Raw genomic sequence first — 19,381 nt, 5'->3', positions numbered from 1 at the left:
TCCCAAGCCAATGCCTGAGTCAAAATGTCCCCACTTTTGTGTGTCTGCAGCGGTGAAACTGCACATTCCTCTTGGAATATGATATGGAGATGCACAATTTCCTGCCTTACATAACTCAAATCCGGAGCTGTTCCACACAACTTGCCTTTTCCCTGCAAAAAACAAAGCTGCAGGTACCTGCCAGGCTGTTACACAGGGATCACGTCACTGCCAAGACCGATTGTGTTCACACACAGCATCTCCCCAGTATTTATCTGTTTTATGTGGCTTATCAGGTGCCAGTGAAACCTCTGTTCCTGACGGGGTAATGCAGGCTTGAAGGCAAGAGAAACCCTCTGGCTTATACCACATCCTTTACTAATCCACCGAGACACAGCACATCAATAACAGCGCTGGGAAGGAGCGGAGCTGCCTCACAGCTCACACACACTCAAGCTGCTGAGCTTCAGGTGCTCCCAGAGCAGGAATTGGTGGATGAAACTCCAGTCCGGGTGGGAAGAGGTACGTTCCGTATGCCATGGGGGTCCGTGCTTGACAGAAGGAAGCCAATGGGGAGGGAATCAACCCACTTGGACCCCCATCTGCTTTTACAACCCAACCTCTAACTCTGCTCTTATGCGAGAGCTGCTGCTTTGACTGTTCCCCCAGTGCACCTCAGCTGGAGCCGTGCTGCAGCAGCAAAGAGCCTCTTCTTCATTATTTGGCTTAAGATTGGCATTATATCAGCATTTTAATGTGCCTCTTCCTGTGAGGGAGATGTGGGACAAGCTGTACCTGCTGCTGTGTGACCCAGCTCCAGCAGCTGGGCTGGGGTGTCAGGCAACCATGTGGCTGGGGGACAACTCGAGACCCCTGGCCCATCCTGATACCCCCCAGATGCTGCCCACAACCCTCCCTTCCCATGGCAAACCCCTGGGGAGCCCTGCTGCTGGCACCTCTAAAACCTTCCTGCCTGAAGCACAGAGGACTCCAGCACTCAGGCATTTAGGAAAATGTGTTAATTTTACAGGGGTTGAGCAGGGAGGAGAAAATTGGTGGCAATGCCCGTGCAAGGAGAGCAGGTGAGAGGAGCTGCCCTGTGTCCCTGGACACCTGGGAAGCAGGGGACACCCGAGAGCTCCCCGTTAAAAAATGACACCCTGCCTAAACCATTTGTCATTAGCTCCCATTTAAGAGAAGAAGAAAGCTGTGCAAACCATTAGGAAGATAATTGGTCTCTCTTCTGTATTTCAATAAAAGCAAGGGACAAAATACCATGTATGTGAAATAAGTGCTTTAGGATAACAGCACTCGTCACCTTGACAACTCGGTCAGAGGTCTCGGCGTGGCAGTGCCTGTTCAGTGAGGTGTGAGGAATAGAGGACGCCAGGGACAGGGGGAAGATACTTGTCTGACCAGCGGAGATGTGAGGACCACAACAGGCTGTTAGCTGCAGGATTTCTAAACAGCCAGCAGCTTTCACAAGGAAACGACGTTACAAAAATAACCCCTGCGGAGCCGGGGGAGCAGCGCCGGAGCCGTCCTGGCTGTGCCCGCGGTGCCAGCGCCGGCTGGGCTGTAACGGGATCGCGGCAGAGCCCAGAGCCGGGGCCAGCACGGCACCGAGGGGGGGCCAGCAGCTGAGGTGGGGGTACAGCTCGTCCTGGGGCAGGGGGCTCCCCTCCGCTCCCCCTGAGGACCGCAGCCAGTGCGTGCAGTGCCCCTCGCTCCGCGGACGGGACGGGACCGGAGCCGGGGGTGCAGGTCTGGTGAGCACCTTGCAGGGACACGGTCCCACCAGGCACTCCCAAACACACCAACACGTAAAACAACATAATATTGCAAACAAAAGGTGACAAGGTAACATACTAATATGAACAGACACAAAATCAATAGGAATTTCTATTTAGGTAGGAAATCAATAGGAATTTCAAGGTAGGAAAAAAGGAAATTACTTACCTTTAATTTGAGCTCTCTTCAAGTCTGGTTCTCCACAGATGGGCGGTAGGGGCTGGTGGGGCTGGGGCAGCAGGATTCCCCTGGAGATGATGGCAGGGACACCTCCCCAGCTGCACCGGGGCCACATGTCACCCCACTGAGGCCCCTGCCCTGCCCCACACAGGTAGAGGTGGGCCCGTGGCCCAAACCATCAGTCCTTGGCATCTCTGCTTGGAGCAGGACAGGGCTCTGCCAAGCCAGTGGGCACGGAGGGGACAGGTTCTGCACAGACCCCTCAGGCACCAAGAAAGGAGTAAAGGGAGCACCCCCAGGGACCGGGGCCAGGGGCCCGAGCAGGGGCAGCAGCAGCTCAGAGCTTCAGTTTCCAGTGTCCTCATCCAGCAGCAACACCACTTGCAGTGTTTGCAAAACAGGCCGTTCTTGGGAAGAAGAAGTCAGTGCAAGGTGCCTGTGATGTGGCAGCTCAGCCCTCACCCCACAGGACAATCATGCAAATGGGCTCACTGGTCCGTGCAGAGCTCTCCTGAGTCCAGCACGCCTTGGCCGCGGTTCCCGGCTCTGGCTGCGCGATGGCCTTAGAAAGATGAGGACCTCAGTTGGAGCCCCTTTGAATCAAAAGATGTTACGAAAGTGAGAGATTACTATTTTGTTAAAAGCAGAGCTAGCTGCACCTCAACCTCTGCCCCTTCACTTACTTAAAAGACTTCTAGAAGTAAGTATTAGTATTCCACTGACAATCCCCAAATCACCTCCTGATGTGGTTGAAGGTGGAAACAATTTTAAGCTGCCGTTTCCAGCTAGATTTGAATGTAGCAGCAAAGCCCAGCGTACCAGCATTTTGAATTTCATTCATTCGTGCTAAAATGGTCTGATGCATTTTAATTTACACAGAATTGGAGGGAAGCATGAGCTTTGGTAAAAAGTGGGCAAGATGGGCCTTTGCCAGGCAACCGCAGGGCCTGAAATGCAGATGTCTGTGCTGTAGAGGCAGAGGGCAGCACACCCCACCTCCAACTCGGTGCCTTTGGCTGCCGTAAGTTTTGTTGTGGGATCCAAAGGTGCATTTCTCCTCCTCCCAGCTGGGATCAGGCTCCACGTGGCCGGGCGGGGCCTCCTTGGCAGCCCAGCCCACCACAGTGAGAGCAGAATGAGGGCAAAGTCCATCTGGCCCTGGATATTAATCCTGGGTTGTGTGTCCACTTTTCTGCCATCATGGGCTCTTTGAAATGCACATTAACCCCAGGTATAACAGCACTGATTGGAATAATCAGCAAGGAGAGATATTTTCAACAGAATATGAACAAAAAATGGAAAATAACCATGTACAAAAGATTTTCTTGGCAGTTCTCTTGTCCCTTTTGCCAAAAGTCCATACGATGCTCTGTGCCACCATGGAGGTGTTGGAGACCTCCTGAGAGGATGGTGTCTGGCAAAGGGAAAGAAGCAGTGGTCGAGTGCAGGTTTGCAGCACAGCCTGGCAGTGTCCCAGCTTGGACCTCTGTGAAGAACAGCAACAAATCAGCTCCACTTGCTGAGGACACTAAATTGAGGTGAGTGCCGAATGAGCTTGCAACAGCACAACAAAAATCCAAAGGATTTTATCATCTTTGTAGCAGAAGGGACATATGGTAAATAAAATTTAATGTTGCCAAATGGGGAGAGATGCAAAATGGCCTAAGAACCATAAAGCAAAGAGCAGCATGAATGGAGGGGAACTGGTGCAAGAGGGAGGATACTGAAGATAAGGAAAGAACTGAAATCATTACAAAAGCATTGAATGCATCCGTGGATATTTACCCTGGTTGCAAAATAGCCCCAGCCCTGGCAGAGCCACCTGGTCCAGTGCCACATGGAGATTGGCTCCTGCAGGCACTGATAGCTCCTGTCCCTTTGTCTCTCTCCCTCATTTGGTTCTTGGAGCACTGTTCTCTCCTAACACCCCTCCCTGGGAACTGGAAGAGCTGATCTGATGTGTCATCTCCTCCGTTAAGACAGGTCAGAGTTGAATGGCTCTCTCTGTGAGACAGTCCCCTGTACCAAGGTCAGGACTTTCTCCAGATTTCATGGTTTTAGTCTGGACTTTCCATTCCTCTCTTCTGGCTCCTTAACATGACCCAGTCCTTAACTCCTTTGTGCTCCTGGGGCAGCAAGGCCACTTCTGAGCCTGAATTGTGCTGGGATTCAGAGGCAGGCACAAGGCTTATGGGCTTCTTTCACCTTTAATGAATAACACCTTTTTTTTTTTCCCACCCTGAAAACTGCAGCCACCTTCACATTTCCCTGCAACACCATGCTTGTGCCTAATTAAGCTCTATTAATACTAATGAACAGACTCACCATAGCCCATCGCTTTAGTTCTTAATCTAATGCCATGTTGTGACACTTGTTCAATGATGATTTCAGACCATGAATCAAATCATTGTGGTTCAGCCCATATGCCCAGCTCCCTTCTCACGTGGGAGCGGAGAGAAATCTAGGCCAGCAAATAGCAAAATTGGTTAAGGAGCTGCTAATTAAATAGAAAGTCAGACAGGAGGCCAGGCTGTCCCAGTGCAGGGCAGCAGCTTGGGAAGGGGCAGAGGTCCTGTGTGTGGTGCTCCAGCCTGAGCAGACCCCGACTTCCAAAGCTCATGTGCAGAAGGGAAAAAGGCACAGAAAAGGAGCAAAGAGTGATACTGTGAGGGTAGACATCACTAATGAGGAAGCCCCAACAGTCCCTTCCTTCTTTCCCCCCCCCATCCCAGAGAGAAACCAAACCCATTTATTCTGGGAGGAGAGGCCACCCCTGCACTGAGTAGGGGCTCCTGGGCTGACTGGTTTGTGTAAGATTTGCAAATTCTGAAAAAAACCCAACTCCCCTTCAATCCTGAAGGTTCCATGAAAACAAAAACGCTTTTTATTCCTGATGTGTTCCTATTACCTGTCACTTAGTTTTGCAGGGTGATACAGAATTTAATTCTCTCTGTACCTGCATTCCCAAACTTTTTGCATTCCTCGAGTACTGGTTTACTGTTGCAATGGCCCACAAAGCACTGTGTCTGTGCTGGGTGCTGGACTGGGTCCTTCATTCTGTGCTCTCTTTGATGCTGCTGAATTATTCAGGTGGGAGACTCCACTGAATACAAAGGTTCAAATAAGAAACATTAAAGTTAGAAACTCCTAGGTTTTCAGAAGTACTGGAAGGGAAAAAAAATATTTCAGCCAGGTTGATTTATGTTTAAAATACCAAAATATACTGCTGCACTGATCGCTTTGAATTGTGCTGTCATGTTGGGTGGCAGAAAGAGATGAGATTTTTCAATATGTTAAAGTGTAAATGTTGTTAAAAACACAGTATTAGGAGATTAAGATTCTGACCCTTTACATTCCAATGATCGTAAAAATGAGCCTTGCAGCCCATTACAGAACAGCTTGCCGAGGCATCACACTGAATCACTGCACCACCAGGATGCTATAACCCTGCTCCAGCTTATTCACAGGCATCTGCTGATGTGGCATCTACATCAAACTGTGAATGCAAATGCAAGTCGGAGGGCTTGGATGTGCTTTAATAAACCCTGCCAGGTTCCCCCTCCTGATCTCAAAGCTCTGGGGGAGAAAACTGCTCGTGCAGCTGTGGGACATGGCAGACACAGTGGCCACACAGTGACACCGAGTCACAGCACCCGCCACGGCTCCTCCTCTTCTTCACTCATCCCAAATTGACCTCACTGGGCACTGGCTGCAGGGAGCAGCCCGAATCTGGACAACTCCGTGGAGAAAGCCCCATCGATTACAGTTAATTAGGCCTCACTTTTTAGAAGACCACAGCATTAGTAGCTGCTCTGCTGAACGTGGGGCTGTGTCCCCCTGTGCTGTCAGCGTGGGGACTGCTGGGTCCCTTGGGCACCGAGGCCGGGAAGTGATCATTTCCATCTAAATATTTATATCATCAGGCTGCCAGATGGGGAAGAGATGCTCACCCAAGACTTTCCCTAGGCCCAGGACCTGCCTGTCCCCAGTGCCACTGCTGGACTCACCTCCCACCAGGAGAGCCAGGGACAGGCAGTGCCACTGGCTGCAGGCACAGCCTCTGATCCTTCCAGCAACAGCAATTATTTAATGTAATGAGAAGAATCCAAGCACTGGAACTTTTCAGAGAGATAAATGTTTTATGACAGACCAAAACTGTGTAATGAAAAAGGCTGATTTTGTGTATGGGAAGATACTTAGAAATAAAACATGTACTGGTGCCTGGGAGGCTGAGGCAGATGAGGACTGGAGCCCTCTCCCAGCTCAACATTCCTCCCAACCATCCTCCCCCAATATGACATCACTTCTCACCCATCCCACCATCCCTACCAGCAGGACACAGCCCTGGCAGAGGCACTGCAGGGACACAGGGATGGTAGGACAGCTCACCAGCCAGGCTGAACCCCCCGTGCCCTCCTTATGGACAGCCAGGGTTCAGCACAGAAACACTCAGATTCTGGCTTTTATTTGAGGCAGGTTGGAAAGAGCAGTGAAGGTTATTGAAAACATAACGAAAGCTCCTCCTTATTTCATTAAATACAAATGTGAGTGGGGTCATCAGTTTTTATAGGGGCTCATAAAGCATCCCTCTTGTTCAAATAGGCTATCAAATCACCCAGGGCTCCTCTGCGGGAGGAGCGCAATAAACCCAGAGTTTCTTCTTTAAGAAACTCATCTCAACATCATAATAAAATAACCTTAAATAATACAGTATGGAACAGGTTTTCAATAACATAATTATAGGCTTCCATTTTTTTCCTGGCAGGTCATTTCTTGGTATCTATTTTGGATGCCACATTGCAGAGGAAGGGGGTAGGGGTGGAAGCATGGGTGGATTTTGAAGCATGTCCTCAGGTCACAGCAGATCACCTTGCCTTTCCTTTGTGCAGTGCAGGCACCACAAGGCCTGGGGAAGCTGGGCAGAGCTGCAGCCTGTGGAGATGGGACAGCAGAAGTAAAGGTCAGCTCAGGTCATACTTCCAAGCACCAGGTCCTGTGGCAAACTCTCCTCAGGGCAAGCTAGCCAGCACAGGATGGTCAAGATTTTAGCTGTCTTCTGTCTGTGGAGGATGGAGGAGGAAAATCCACTGATGGGGCAAACATGGATGGGGCAGCAGAGGTTTCTATCATTCAAAGCCTTTACAGTCACCTGACATAAAATCCCCCATATTTTTCCTTGCTTTCTTGATCATAGCACTAATTTAGAAAGGATTTTAGGTGGAGAAGATGCCTGGAATAAGATCTTTGTAAAATCAAAGGAGCTGTATTTATTACCCCAGGGTTCAGTCTAGCTCTTGAGCAGGGAGGAGAGACAGTCACAAGGAGCATTCACTGAACAGCAGAGCATCCCCACAGCTGATGTCCCCTGGAGCTCCCCACAGGCTCTTAGCCAAGCACTTGAAGCCAAGTGCCATGCTGGTTTTGTTGGGTGGATGTTGTTACCTACCCACAAACACTCCAGCCATGCAAGATTTCCTCACGGATAAGGAGGGACCATCTTCTCTCGCTGCCACCGGCCCTGTGGTGCTTCTGTTTCAGCGTGGCCAAAGGCACGTGGTGCACCTTGGAGCCACTGGGTTAATGGTCAGACTTGATGATCTTAAAGCTGTTTTCCAGCCAAAATGGTTCTGTGACTCTGTGATTGTCCCTTCATCCTCTCTTCTGGACGGTGCAAAGCCTGGGGACTGCCCAGAGGGCACAGCATTCCCCTTCCTGCACCTCGGGACGGTGCCGCTCCTGCAGGAACGTGCACGTTCTGCAGACAGATTGAAACCTTTAGCAGTGTATCTGTTTTCCTTTTTTTGTGCAATTGGTGGCTGACCCTCCTGTGCCATGGTGTGTCATTAGTCCCCAGGAAATGGATTGCTGGGCAGGACTGGGTGGGCTGGCCAAGGGCACTGCAAATGATGTTTATATTCCAGACCTGTCATGTAAAGGGATTTTAACCCTCTGCTTGTTTACCTAAGCTCTATCTCTCTTTTATTTTTAACAGCAGTCTGATTTTTAATGTGTGGGTGTCCACAACATGTCACTGATTCCACTTGGGTGTCCTCGCTTCAATTTAGAGAAGGTGTATTATTTTTGCATGCTTACATTTGAAGCTTTATTCACAAATAATAATTAGCAGATGTTTGCAAATGCTTTAAGTCTGAGCTGCTTCAGGGCAACACACACAAAAACCTCAAACCAGGGTGCTGTAACTGCAGAACCATCTCCTGTGCACAAGTCATGTGCCGAAGCATATGCTCACACCCCATCCCACACACTCGTATAAAAAATCAATCCACGTACATCATCTGCACATGTTTGCAGATAATACAAAGTTGTGTTTAAAAAAAAAAGGAAGAAAGAAAAGCCTCAAGTGGCAGAGCAGTTAAGGAACTCCTAGGTGTTTTTAATAACATTGATCAGGCCAAATGAAAAAAGCCAGAGCAGTGGGAGACAGGAGCAGGCAGCAGATGCTGACATTCTATCACAGCAGACACATATTGACTAGCGGTCTGAACAAGTCACTCACTCATCAGCGCCCGGCCTGATTGAGTTGCCTGCAGCCAGTAAATGAGCCTTCCATCCACTGTGGGTCGAAATGAACTGCAATCTTTTCAGACCTCGTTGTTGGCCAAATGAGAGATTTAAAACCCCGGAGGACTCCAAATGAATTTACCAAGGAGCCACAGTGACTAACAAAGCTACAATACATCAGCGCGGGGGCAGTGGGTGTTACACTCACTGCTGGGTGATCAGCACTGGGTATTACACCCTGATCAGCCGCTGAGCAATGCAGAGGTAACCAGATTAACCAACACGAGGTGTGTAAACCTTTCATGGGTTCTTTAAGGATTTAAAGATTTTTATGAGAAAACACTACAAGTTTCCCAGGGGAAATTTGCTGTTATTGATTTAATGTTTGCTTGCATGCTACCTGTCAATTTTCCAAGAGCTTCAGCAACAAAATTCGTATTTGATATTTGACAGATCTCTTCCTGGTTTGCATGAGCACAGCAACAGAGTGCTTTCTAAAGGAGCTCCTTTCGAATAAGAAAGAGAGGGAAGGGTGCCTCCTGCACACACTTTTAACCAAGGCCTGATCTCAGCCTAAAACGAATTCAGGACTGACTACAAGCTCCAAACACTACAGGGGATGGCTAAGGATAGATCAGTCTGGCTGGATTTGTCAGGCAAATGGGAGCATTCCAGTCTTTTTTGGGGACTGGTTGATGGAACATTCCTCATCCACGAACATGTATGTGTATGTGAACACGCTGAACGTGGTCATGATGGAAGAGGGATTTCATTGACTCTTCCTCCTGACTCAGATTAGGAAGTTCAGGTTTCTCAGGTCCATTTGGGTATGCTGGAAGTGTGTTTGGTGTACTGAGACCAGGGATATGAAGGCAGCACACAACACCATTGGGCTCAACCAAAGCCATCAGAGAACCTCCAAAGAGTCAAATGTTGAGCTTATGTGAATCCAGCACAAGATCATGGAGAGTAGGAATGAAGAAAGGGGCCCTCCCTCCATGTTCCCTGCAGGTACAAGGAGGGGTTTCTCGGGGTTTCTCTGGTCTGAAGAACCCAGTGTTTCTGGGAGGAAGGCAGAGCCCTCCTCTTCCAGCACCTGCCCTCTGCAGCCCAGTGCTGCTCCCCCAGGCAGTGACTGTTCCATTGCTAACATTTCCATGATAACAAATTGTTCACTAGCTGGAGAGACAAATGCAATGCTCCTTCCCTCTCACAGCTAATTCGTCCCCCTGTTCAGATGCTGACTTGCTGCCTTCCTCACTCCAGCAGAGCTCTGTGTGCAATGATTCAGGCCAGGCTCCACTCCCTGCTCTCCCCAGGTACTCTCTCCCAATCAGTGCACCCCCAGCACCACATGGTTCTATTTGTGGCTTACTTTATTCCAGCTGAACGTAGTAAAATGGTTTGTCATCTCCATTTTTTTGCCGTAGTGTCCTGGAGGAATATGCTCCGGAATGCCTTCAGCAAGAGCCTCTAATCTGGAAGAGTCATTTCTCCCTCTGCCTCTCGCAGTACAGGAGCAATGCAGTGGCTGCTGGCTGGAAAATTAGCCCAGGGAACTCTCTCCTCTGTCTGTCTCTCACCTCATTAGACTAGTGAGAAAATGTAATTGTAAGTCTCTCAGGCTTTCCCCTCGCCGGCTGGTGGGGGATAGTGCTTCACAAGGGCTGGGGGAGGCAAAGCTGCACCCCAGCTGTTAGCACTGCACCTCAGCCCAGCTGCCACGTGGTGCCAACCACGAGCACAGTGCAGGTGGGTCCCCCTGTGCCCCACCAGGGCTGCCCCTCCTGCCCAGGTCAGCTGTCCCTGTGCCACCTCACATCCTTCAGCAGAGATCAGCCAAGGCAGGGGCAGATGGTGCTGGGCACCACAGGGCTGGGCTGAGCCCACCAGCAGGCAGAGACCACCACTTGCCCTGGGGGTCTTCACCTCTGAGCAGCGACAGTGTGGGGATGGCCACACTCTGCAGCCCTGGGGCCAGCCCTCTGCCCCTGTGGGGCACAGCACGCCTGGGTGAGGGATCTGCCGGGGAGAACGTGGAACGTGATGCATTGCCCCTGGTAGTCGTGGCTGGGCAGAGCCTTCTCCACGGGCAGGGGCTGCTGGTGCCACCAAGCTCCTCCAGGCACAGCCAGCACAGGGCTCACAGGGAAGCCAGCCCTTCAAACCTCCCATCCCAGTCTGCAGCACAGTCCAGCCTCCTCTGGGTGTTCCAACTGTGTGTGCTTTGGCTTGGCTGTCCCGCTCCGGATTGATTTCCCTGCCTGCTTTACCAGCCCTGGGTTTTCTCATTGCAAGCACCAAACTTTTGCTGGAAGATAAAGCCACAGGTCTGAATGAAATGGAAAGTCTCAGCCAGCGAGTTCCAAAATAAAGAGGGGTGTTATTCACACCAGCTCCTGACACATACATGTATTGGTGTATGTTTGGTGAGGTTAACAAAGCTTCATACACAGAGGCTGGTTTTGGTGTAGGATGGGGAATGCTGAGGCTGAGTCCAAGCAGCTCAGCAATAACGTCTGCCGTGTGTTTTAAGGCAGGAAGCAACGCCTCAGCTGAAATCACTTAAACAAAAAGATTGCAGTGAGGGGCATAATGCAAGAAAGTAATAAGGTTTAAAACAGGTCAGAGCCCTTTCCCTGCTCCACTGCTCCTGAGTGAGATGCATTATTTAATGGTCTTTGGTCACCGCTGATATACTGTTGATGAAATAGATGATTTTGTTCAAAAGAGCATTAGAGAAGAAATATACAATACTGCATTACACTCCAGCACAGTTCCCTCTCTGGTAAAAGCCGATAGATTGAAGGTTTTTCCTCTTGACAGGAAAGCAAAGCAGTTGAAATGAAAAGTCTTATGAAATGGCAAATACAAATGGTAATAATGCCACCATATTCAAAATTAAATTGTTGTAATTTTAGTTTCTGAGCATGGCAAAGTAATACAATATTCAGCACAGGCTTGGAGAGCAAAACCCTTTGGCAATAATGATGGTGCCTCATGAGCTAACCAAACCATCTTTTATAAAAATGTGGAGTCTGATGGGTCTCTCCATCAGCCACAGGAATGTTGTGTTGTGGTACCCCAGACGTGGAGCGTGTGGGCTGCAGTGCTGTGCTCAGCCTAAGGAGGTCTCTCCTGAAAGGAAAAGACATTTTAACTGTCCAGATGTGTTGGATCAGAGATCCCACTGATGACACTCTGCAGCCAGATCTCGATGGGATCAAGACAGAAGACCTGCCTTGCCCTTTGTGCTTGGCCTGGTTATTTCCCGGCGTGGCTGCAGGAGTTTGGTGTGGTGCTGGTGGCAAAGGGCACTGCTGGCACCCCTGGGGCAAAGGGCACTGCTGGTGAGGCCTGCAGGCAATCGGGGCTGAACAGACGCACATCCTCCCTCTGCCTGCTCCTGAGTTTGCTGCACAAGGAGCCTCCCTGTTCCTGTAGCAAGTGGGTGAGTGTCTGCCTCTCCCACTCCTCCTGCCTCTCCAAGCCCTGCAAATAGCTTTGGGTATTGAATCTGCAGATTGCAACCGCTCCATGTTTGAATAGCCTGCTGACCTTTCCCAGTAATGCCTCTTTTATAACCTTCATCTTCTGCGGGGGTTCACGCCATCCCTGTACTTACAGACCAGGAATCCAATGTGTAATGATAACATGGAGCCGGGCACTCCAGCCATGCAATTATTCTCCCTGCATCCCTGTTTGCACTGTGACTTTCATCACGGTTAAATGCTGCTATTTTCTTTTGCCAGGCCCTGGGAGAGACTCGAGTTTGCCCTCGACAGGTTCAAGTCTCTTCTGCCAACAGAGGGATATTTCGATGCATATAAATGGTGTGTCTGTCTGAGCTCAGTGTGGGGCTGGGACCGGCCCTCGCTGTGGGAGCTGCCAGGGGACAGGAGGGGGACAGGAGGGGGTGGGGGGCACAGCGGCCCCTTCGGGGTCTGCAGGGCACAGGGGCCCTGGGGAGCAGCAGGCATTGCAGGGCAGCGTCTGGAAGCTTGCCTGGGAAATTCTGGAGTGACCCCATGGGCAGAGGGGGCACCCTGAAACAGGACTGACCCCGTCTCGCCCTCTCTGTCGCTGTATCCCCAGATGAAGCCTCAGTAAAATCGGTGGGGATGTGACCAGCACACACAGCTGGACCTGCCCTGTGCCAGCAGGGTGGGGGCTGGCAGTGGAAGCCCCTTGGGCGGGTGCTCCCCACACTGAGCTCCCGGGCAGCCGTGCCAGCCATCCATTACACAGTAATGGGGGGAATGCAGCAAAAACGGCAGTGAGGGAAAGGAATACATCACTGGTAATTATCTCTAACCAGAAATCTCCTCCACTGCTCCAAGCCCCATCATTCCAGCCCTATTCTAATAAAGTGACACCTTTTTAATTATGGTAAGGACAAATCTGAAATTCCAGTAAGTAATTAGCAGGCATAATTTGCCATCTCTGACACAATGTGACTTTATCACAGGCTACCTCAGTGCAAGGCAGGAGTGCAAGGCTGCTGTATATTCTGTTTTAATTTTAGAGAAACCCAAACTGTCCATTTATTTTTATTACAATGTATTTCTCGAGTAGTTGAGTGGACAGCACTGAGAGTGCTCCGAGAGTGCAAATAAACAGCAGCAGCCTTGGAATGTTAAATTTAAGGGTTGTTTTCAAGAACAGGACACTTAATTTAACAATAAACTATGTTTTTATGTACCTCCATGATACCCACTGTTATCGAGAGCACAAGCTGGCCGGGCCCATTCCGAGGTGTGCAGGACCCACTGAGCCATTCAGCCTGGTGTATTTTCAGTGAAAAGGAAATGCCCATCAAACTGGAAAACACTTTCACATTGCAATCCAATTATTTATTTGCCCTTCGAAAGGCTGCTTCCAGTTTTATTGTCTTCCTCTGTTCTCCCCTGCTATTTGCATGTGTGCTCTAAGGGTGGTGCTTGGTTCTGCTAATGGGCAGAATATTAAATCCTGCAAACCATAGCTAAGAGAGATTTTTCTCAAAGAATCACAACATTTTGCAGAGTTGATACACAGTGTGGCAAGGTTCCTGGTTTCCCTGTGACTCCTGGGGCTAATATTCTTACAGCTAATATATTTTTGAGAAATGTATACTCTGGGCTAAATCATGAATATTTTAAGTTTGAGCTCTGCTGTCCAGTTGGGATTAGTCAGAAAAACTGTGGCTTTGTTTCTCCTTGATGAGAGGGCAAGTGCTCTGAACCTGAGTGTTTCTTTGTGAATAAAGGATTTAGGGTCTGATGTACCAGGACATGCAAAATAGACTCAGTTGTTGGGGTGCCCTTCTGTGAATGGCCCAGCACAAGTCCCCACCTTCCTTTGAGAGCTGCAGCAGCTGGGACAGCACCAACAATTCAGGAAGACAGAAGCAAAACCAGTACCTCTGTCCCAGCAAGTGGGAATGCCAGAGGGGACAGTCGGGAACACACCTGGGACCGACACAGCGCGAGGTGGGTAAACCTGGCCAGGCTTCACACACGACTGAGCCTTGGAATTGAGCACCTCATAGAGTCAAAGTCAAATAACTATAGAGCAGTGCAGTGAGTGTGGCAGGAAAGGAGCTCTGAGGTCAGCTGATGGTGAGCAGAAGGGTTCTGTGGTCAGGGCAGATGTGCTGTGCCACCCAGTGCACACAGGCACAGCCATGGCCAGTAATGCTCTGCTGCTCCACTACTGTGAGTATCCATCAAGATCCAGCAAAAAGAGCCACCTTGGTCTGGCAACATCTGTTTGCATTAGTTGTAAATCCAGGACAAAACATCCCTCATAAATAATTAAGTCATCAGGGTACACTCACATCAAGAGTGAATTGGCTGCTCTGAGGGCAAGGGGCCCCTGGCCAGGGAGATTCCCCAGGAGCAGCAGCATTGTTGGGGGATCCCAGGGTGATCCCAGAGGCAGGCAGAGTGCAGCTGTGCCCTGGCACTGCTGTGGGCTGTGCCCACACCGGGCTCTCCCCCATCATCGCAAGGATTTCAAAAGATTTAAATAACCCTTCAAGACAGATTGGGTGTTTCTCATGGATAGTCCTTCATTCAGCTAATAAGGATTTTAGCAGTATCCCAAAAACCTCCAAATCCCAGGCTCCCTCTCAGGAGGTGGGAATGTCAGGAGCTTTGCAGAGCAGAGGAGCCTGTGCCAGTCCTACCCGTGGTCTGGGCTGGGTTTTGCCGTGGTGCTGCTGTAGGTGTGTGTTGGGTTCCTGTGCCCTGGTGCCAGGGCCACAACAGAATCTGAACTTTTATTTTGCACTGTGCAGCCCCCCGGTCCCCTCACGGTCCCCCTGTGCACGTGGGGCTCCAGATTTGTCTTTTCTTGTCTGCATTAGTGAGAGGGAGATGCATTAATAAGGCGGGGAAGCAGGGGTGGTGGCAGCCCTCGCTCTGCTTGAGGAGGAGTGATTGCTGTGCGGAGGGCTGGGAGGCAGGAGGATATAACCCTAATGTCTGCACCTCAGGACACGCCATTAAAAAGGCATCTGCACTGACACAGATCTGTTGTTTATCAATACCCTGACAAGCATTTCCCCTGCAGCACGGGAACACCTACACGGCACGGCGGATAACCGATGGAGCGCTGCTCGCCGGCTGCCCCGCTGTGCCCAGCCCGTGCCCGGCCCTGCCGGGAGAGCCACAGTGGCACTGGCAGAGCCACGTGTCCCAGCACCCACGCACGTGTGGGAACAGGTGAGCTGGCAGCAAATGTAAAGTGAACAGGGTGGGAGTGATGTAAAAAGTGCCTCTGTTTGCTCTTGACTACTTGCAGTTCAGTGCTTCTTTTAGGGAATTTTCTGGCATTTTGTGTCGAAGAGAACTTTAACATGCAAAAACTGACCTGAACCAAAAGTGAAAGGTGGTGAATGTATCAAACCAAACACTTTCAGACTGACAAAAGCACGATTTTCTGTCTGGTTTTGTCGTTTTTCTTCATCCGTCTCCATAATCAATTTTTTGTTTAACCCTAAGTGTTTCTTCCCAGCTTTCCAGCTTTTTCCAAAATGCAGTATCACACTCACCATCCCACCTCCTCCCATTCTCATCCCATAATTCCTACAGTGCAGAAATCCTCAGGGTGAGAATGGTGGCCACTTCACAGAGCCCAGATCTGTTACCACACCCCTTCCCAGTTCAGCTCCAACCTCCATGTCAGCACAGCACAAAACCACACACAATTTCTCAGCCTCGCTTTGTGGGGTTGCTCCATCCCCTCATTCCCACTGCTGGTGCCCACTGGGACTGGGGCAGTCACACGCCTCCTGTCCAGTGCACAGATGAATCAGCACTGCCTTAGAACTTCACATTGCATGTAGCTTTAGTTAATTAAATGTAAAATCATTGGAATAAAATTATCCTTTCATTAGAAATTAACTCAGTGCTTTAGACTTCAATAATTACTTTTTTCTCCCCAAACCACATACAAAACGGTCAGTTAAACAGTATGTAAAAAAAAAAGTTTAATGACCACAGAGCAATCAAGATTACTATTATTTAAGCACAAGCAATTAACATGTGCAATGAGGTATTAGTTAATAAATTATCTTTATAAAATTAAATTGTAATTTTATCACAAATTTTACAGAGGTTATGGATTTTAATGGCTGTATTTAGCTGTGGCACTGAGCATGCCGCTTTCCTTCATTACTTCATTAACACTTTGCATTTAGACTCTTTCTTCTTATTATTTAATTTAGGAAGAGGCTTAATTGATTTATTTCTCGCCTCTGTGGGAGCCACTTGGTCTCTGCCACTGCCCAAGGGCCAGGTGCCACCCTGGCTCGTGCCCTTGCTTGGCTTCCGTGCAGAGATGAGCGCTGGGACGTCGCAGGGATTCATCCTCAGGCTTGACACTCCGAACTGCCAGTCACCTGCACAAGGGAGTCCAGGATGGAGAACAGTTCCCTCTGGGATATCCTGGCACTGCAGAAGCACCTGGTTCTGCTGGTCCAGGAACTGCAGTCTCTGAGCACGGGGAGCCCCGTGGCCCCCGCTCGTCACCCCTGCGCTCCCCGCTCTGTTCCACACGTGTGTTTGTGGAGGCAGAAGCCACGAGGAGATGTTTCACACCTTCTGCCAGCATTGGAAGGTTTTGCAGGACTCCCCCTGCGTCCCAGTATTCCTGGCTCCACTTCCTGGCCAGAGCCAGCGCTCTGCTCCGGTGCTGGGAGCGGTGCTGGGAGCGGTGCTGGGAGCGGCGGCGTCTGCAGCACACGCGGGTTATAAACTTCCTCTGCGAGTTCCCTGCAGACAGATATCCTTGAGACTCACCTCCATCTCCCGCTCAGGTCACAGGGAGATTTAGAGATGGGGAGCTGTAGTTAAGGTCCAGATCTGCTATCTGAACTTGAGTGATGGAGGACACATTCCCGGGACATGTTTATTGTCACCCGGCGGCCCCGCAATCCCGCTCGCACAGAGCCACCTCCATTCCCCGTATAATTCATGGGCTGACTCCATGGTGGAGTGACTGATAAGGCCTTCACGCCGGGCTTGCCGGCCACATGTCTCAAGGAGACTCCAGAGGAGCTTCAGCACAATATAAATGTGGCTCCGTGTCAGCCTCAAACCCCTGGAAAATTCCCCGTCTCGAGAGTGCAGCATTTTAAGTAATAAAACCATAGAGAGATTACAACAAAATGTGACAGGAATTTATAGCCCTCTGCATGAACCTTTTACCTTAAGATGGAACAAAGTTGAGAGAAAAAAATTGCGTGGTTCACTTAGGTAACCTTTCCAACCAGCTCTGCTCAGCTCCTGGCCCCGCATTCCTCTTTGCTGATTTAATAGGAAAAAAACAGCCCTGCTGAGGGCAGGGAGCTGGAGAAGAGGCAGGCACCATGCTTTAACCCTCACTGCCTCCTCCCTGCCTGAGGCACCAGGATTCCAGAGCAAAAGAAGTCCCAGGTTGTGCTGAGGACTGGTTTTAGCCCCTGCTCCTCACTGCCGTAGGATGGGACACTGGGACATGCTGGCTCACAGGGAGGGCTTTCTTTATCCTTTTATTATATTTTCCCTCAAGTGATACCAAAATTCCTACAGCATCTGTAATACCTAATGAAAAGAAGGGCTAAGCACCAGCTCCTGTACATACCCTAATGACACGGGCTCTGCTTCCGAGTGCTCTGTCCCTCCGTGCTGGGAGGGTGTTTTTATTGCCTGTGAAAGGGTCATGCAGCACAGTTAAGCAGATTCCCGACTCTCCCTGATGCTGGATTTACTGCCACTTTCAGCAATAAACAGTGGAATTAATCCTGAGTTTACTAATCCAAAGAGTAAACAATATCCAGTGGAGACATTCAGGCAAGATAAATGCAAGGGAGTTAAAAGCAAGTAGGGTGAAATCATTCTGCTCTCAGCTAAGGAGTCATTGGAGGAGTGTGAAGCCTCCACATACAGTATTATCAAATTGTTAATAAACGTTTCTTAAGTCTGTAATATGGGGAAACTTTTCTTTCCAATTCGTCACAGTTGGGGGTTTTATACATGAAGCACACTCAGTGCCAGACAGTAACTTTGCACTGTGCACTGTACACTCAAGGAAGGATTGGGCAGAGCTGCTGGTTTAAGAATTAGGAAGCTGATTTCCTATTATTGTGTAAATCACGTCATGCTTAAAAATCCTCTGATAGAGCAATTGGAAATAAATTCTAAGACAGTTGCTCTTCAGACATCCCAACACTTTACAAAATATCAATACCAACTTTACAAAATATTAATACCAAAATTTGCAAAAAATTTTTGTCCTGCCTTATCCCTGGGAAGGAGCTGTGGCCCCTCAGACACACAGCAAGGACAGAGCTGCAGTCCCCTGGAACACTGTGAGAACTTGTGTCTCCAGTGCCACAAACCCCACCTGCAACAGCGCTGCATTCCCACACAGTATCTTGGTACATATTTTACAACATCCTGGGTCACTGCTGTGCTTGCTAAATAATTAAAGGCTGAGAATGTGTTATTTACTGTCCATTTAGTGCAGTAGGCTCAGAGCTTTGCTTTGATTTTCGTTCTGGAAGGAGCAGTGACATGGCCCTGGGGAATTCTCCTGCTGCGCTAATTAGCGTGGCACGGTGCAAACCCACACCACAGGCTTTATTTGTGAGTCAGAAATAATATTTGATTGTTAATTTTATTGGTTAATAAATTTTTTAAATATTCATTTATATTTTCACAGGCAGTGTTTTACAGCTATCAGATGTGCAGAGTAATGTCCGATGATTTTAGGCACCATTTTTCTGTGTGTAAATCTGGAGAAATACAAGAAATACAAGAACACCCCAAACCAGACTGGGGGAGGCTTCAGGGTGCAGCTGGTCAGTAGTTGAGATGGACACTGGTGACTCGTGTCCCTGACATCCCTCTGAAGGACCCTGTGCTCCATTGTTGCAGGCTCTGGGCCCCCAAACTGGGAATGTTTTGCTGCCTCACCTACGTCTACACCCCATTTTCATAATCAGAGCTGTAACTGACTTCTTGAACTTGAAAAGTGGCAGAAAATAGAAAGGGTGGGGGAAAAAATCCTGATGAATGAAAACTTCTTCCTACAGAAGAGTGTTTGAATTTGTCATCCTCAGACAAGAATAAGTTGGTTCAGTAAAGAAAAGAGTACAAATTATCAACCCTTCAAAGCTTTCCCATTTAACCACTTTACTGCAATACAACTGCCCATAACATTTGCTTTTAGAGCCCATGATGCTGAGTGTAGTTATTACATTGCATACATAAAAGATGTTTACAATTTTTTATATATATGTAAAATGTTGATCCCCTGGGCCACATCGATTTGTGCCGGCTTCACGGCTGGGTTGGTGCAGGAATTTCCCTAAGAGATGTGATTAGGCTGCAGGGAACTTTCATTCTTTTTTCCTTTTTTTAATCTCCTGCTTACCTATTTA

General features: G+C 49.2%; 1 long non-coding RNA gene across 3 annotated transcripts; it reads left to right on the top strand.

Annotated features, from left to right (window-relative positions):
• Positions 1–207: 207 nt before the first annotated feature.
• Positions 208–18,583, top strand: LOC113998574. 3 transcript variants are annotated; one of them, XR_005564503.1, is made up of 3 exons: positions 208–12,305; positions 13,721–15,179; positions 16,184–18,583. It is a non-coding gene; the product is annotated as an uncharacterized LOC113998574 (long non-coding RNA). The 3 variants fall into 3 exon arrangements; XR_005564516.1 differs by lacking the exon at positions 16,184–18,583 and having other exon boundaries at positions 208–9,791; positions 9,903–12,305; positions 13,721–16,137; XR_005564523.1 differs by lacking the exon at positions 16,184–18,583 and having other exon boundaries at positions 13,721–13,943; positions 15,028–16,137.
• Positions 18,584–19,381: the final 798 nt, after the last annotated feature.

This window comes from Pipra filicauda, unplaced genomic scaffold, assembly GCF_003945595.2.
Source record: "Pipra filicauda isolate LSUMZ 115617 unplaced genomic scaffold, ASM394559v2 scaffold100_size2392355_pilon, whole genome shotgun sequence".
NCBI lineage: Eukaryota > Metazoa > Chordata > Aves > Passeriformes > Pipridae > Pipra > Pipra filicauda.
This window is presented reverse-complemented; position numbering and strand designations above follow the sequence as displayed.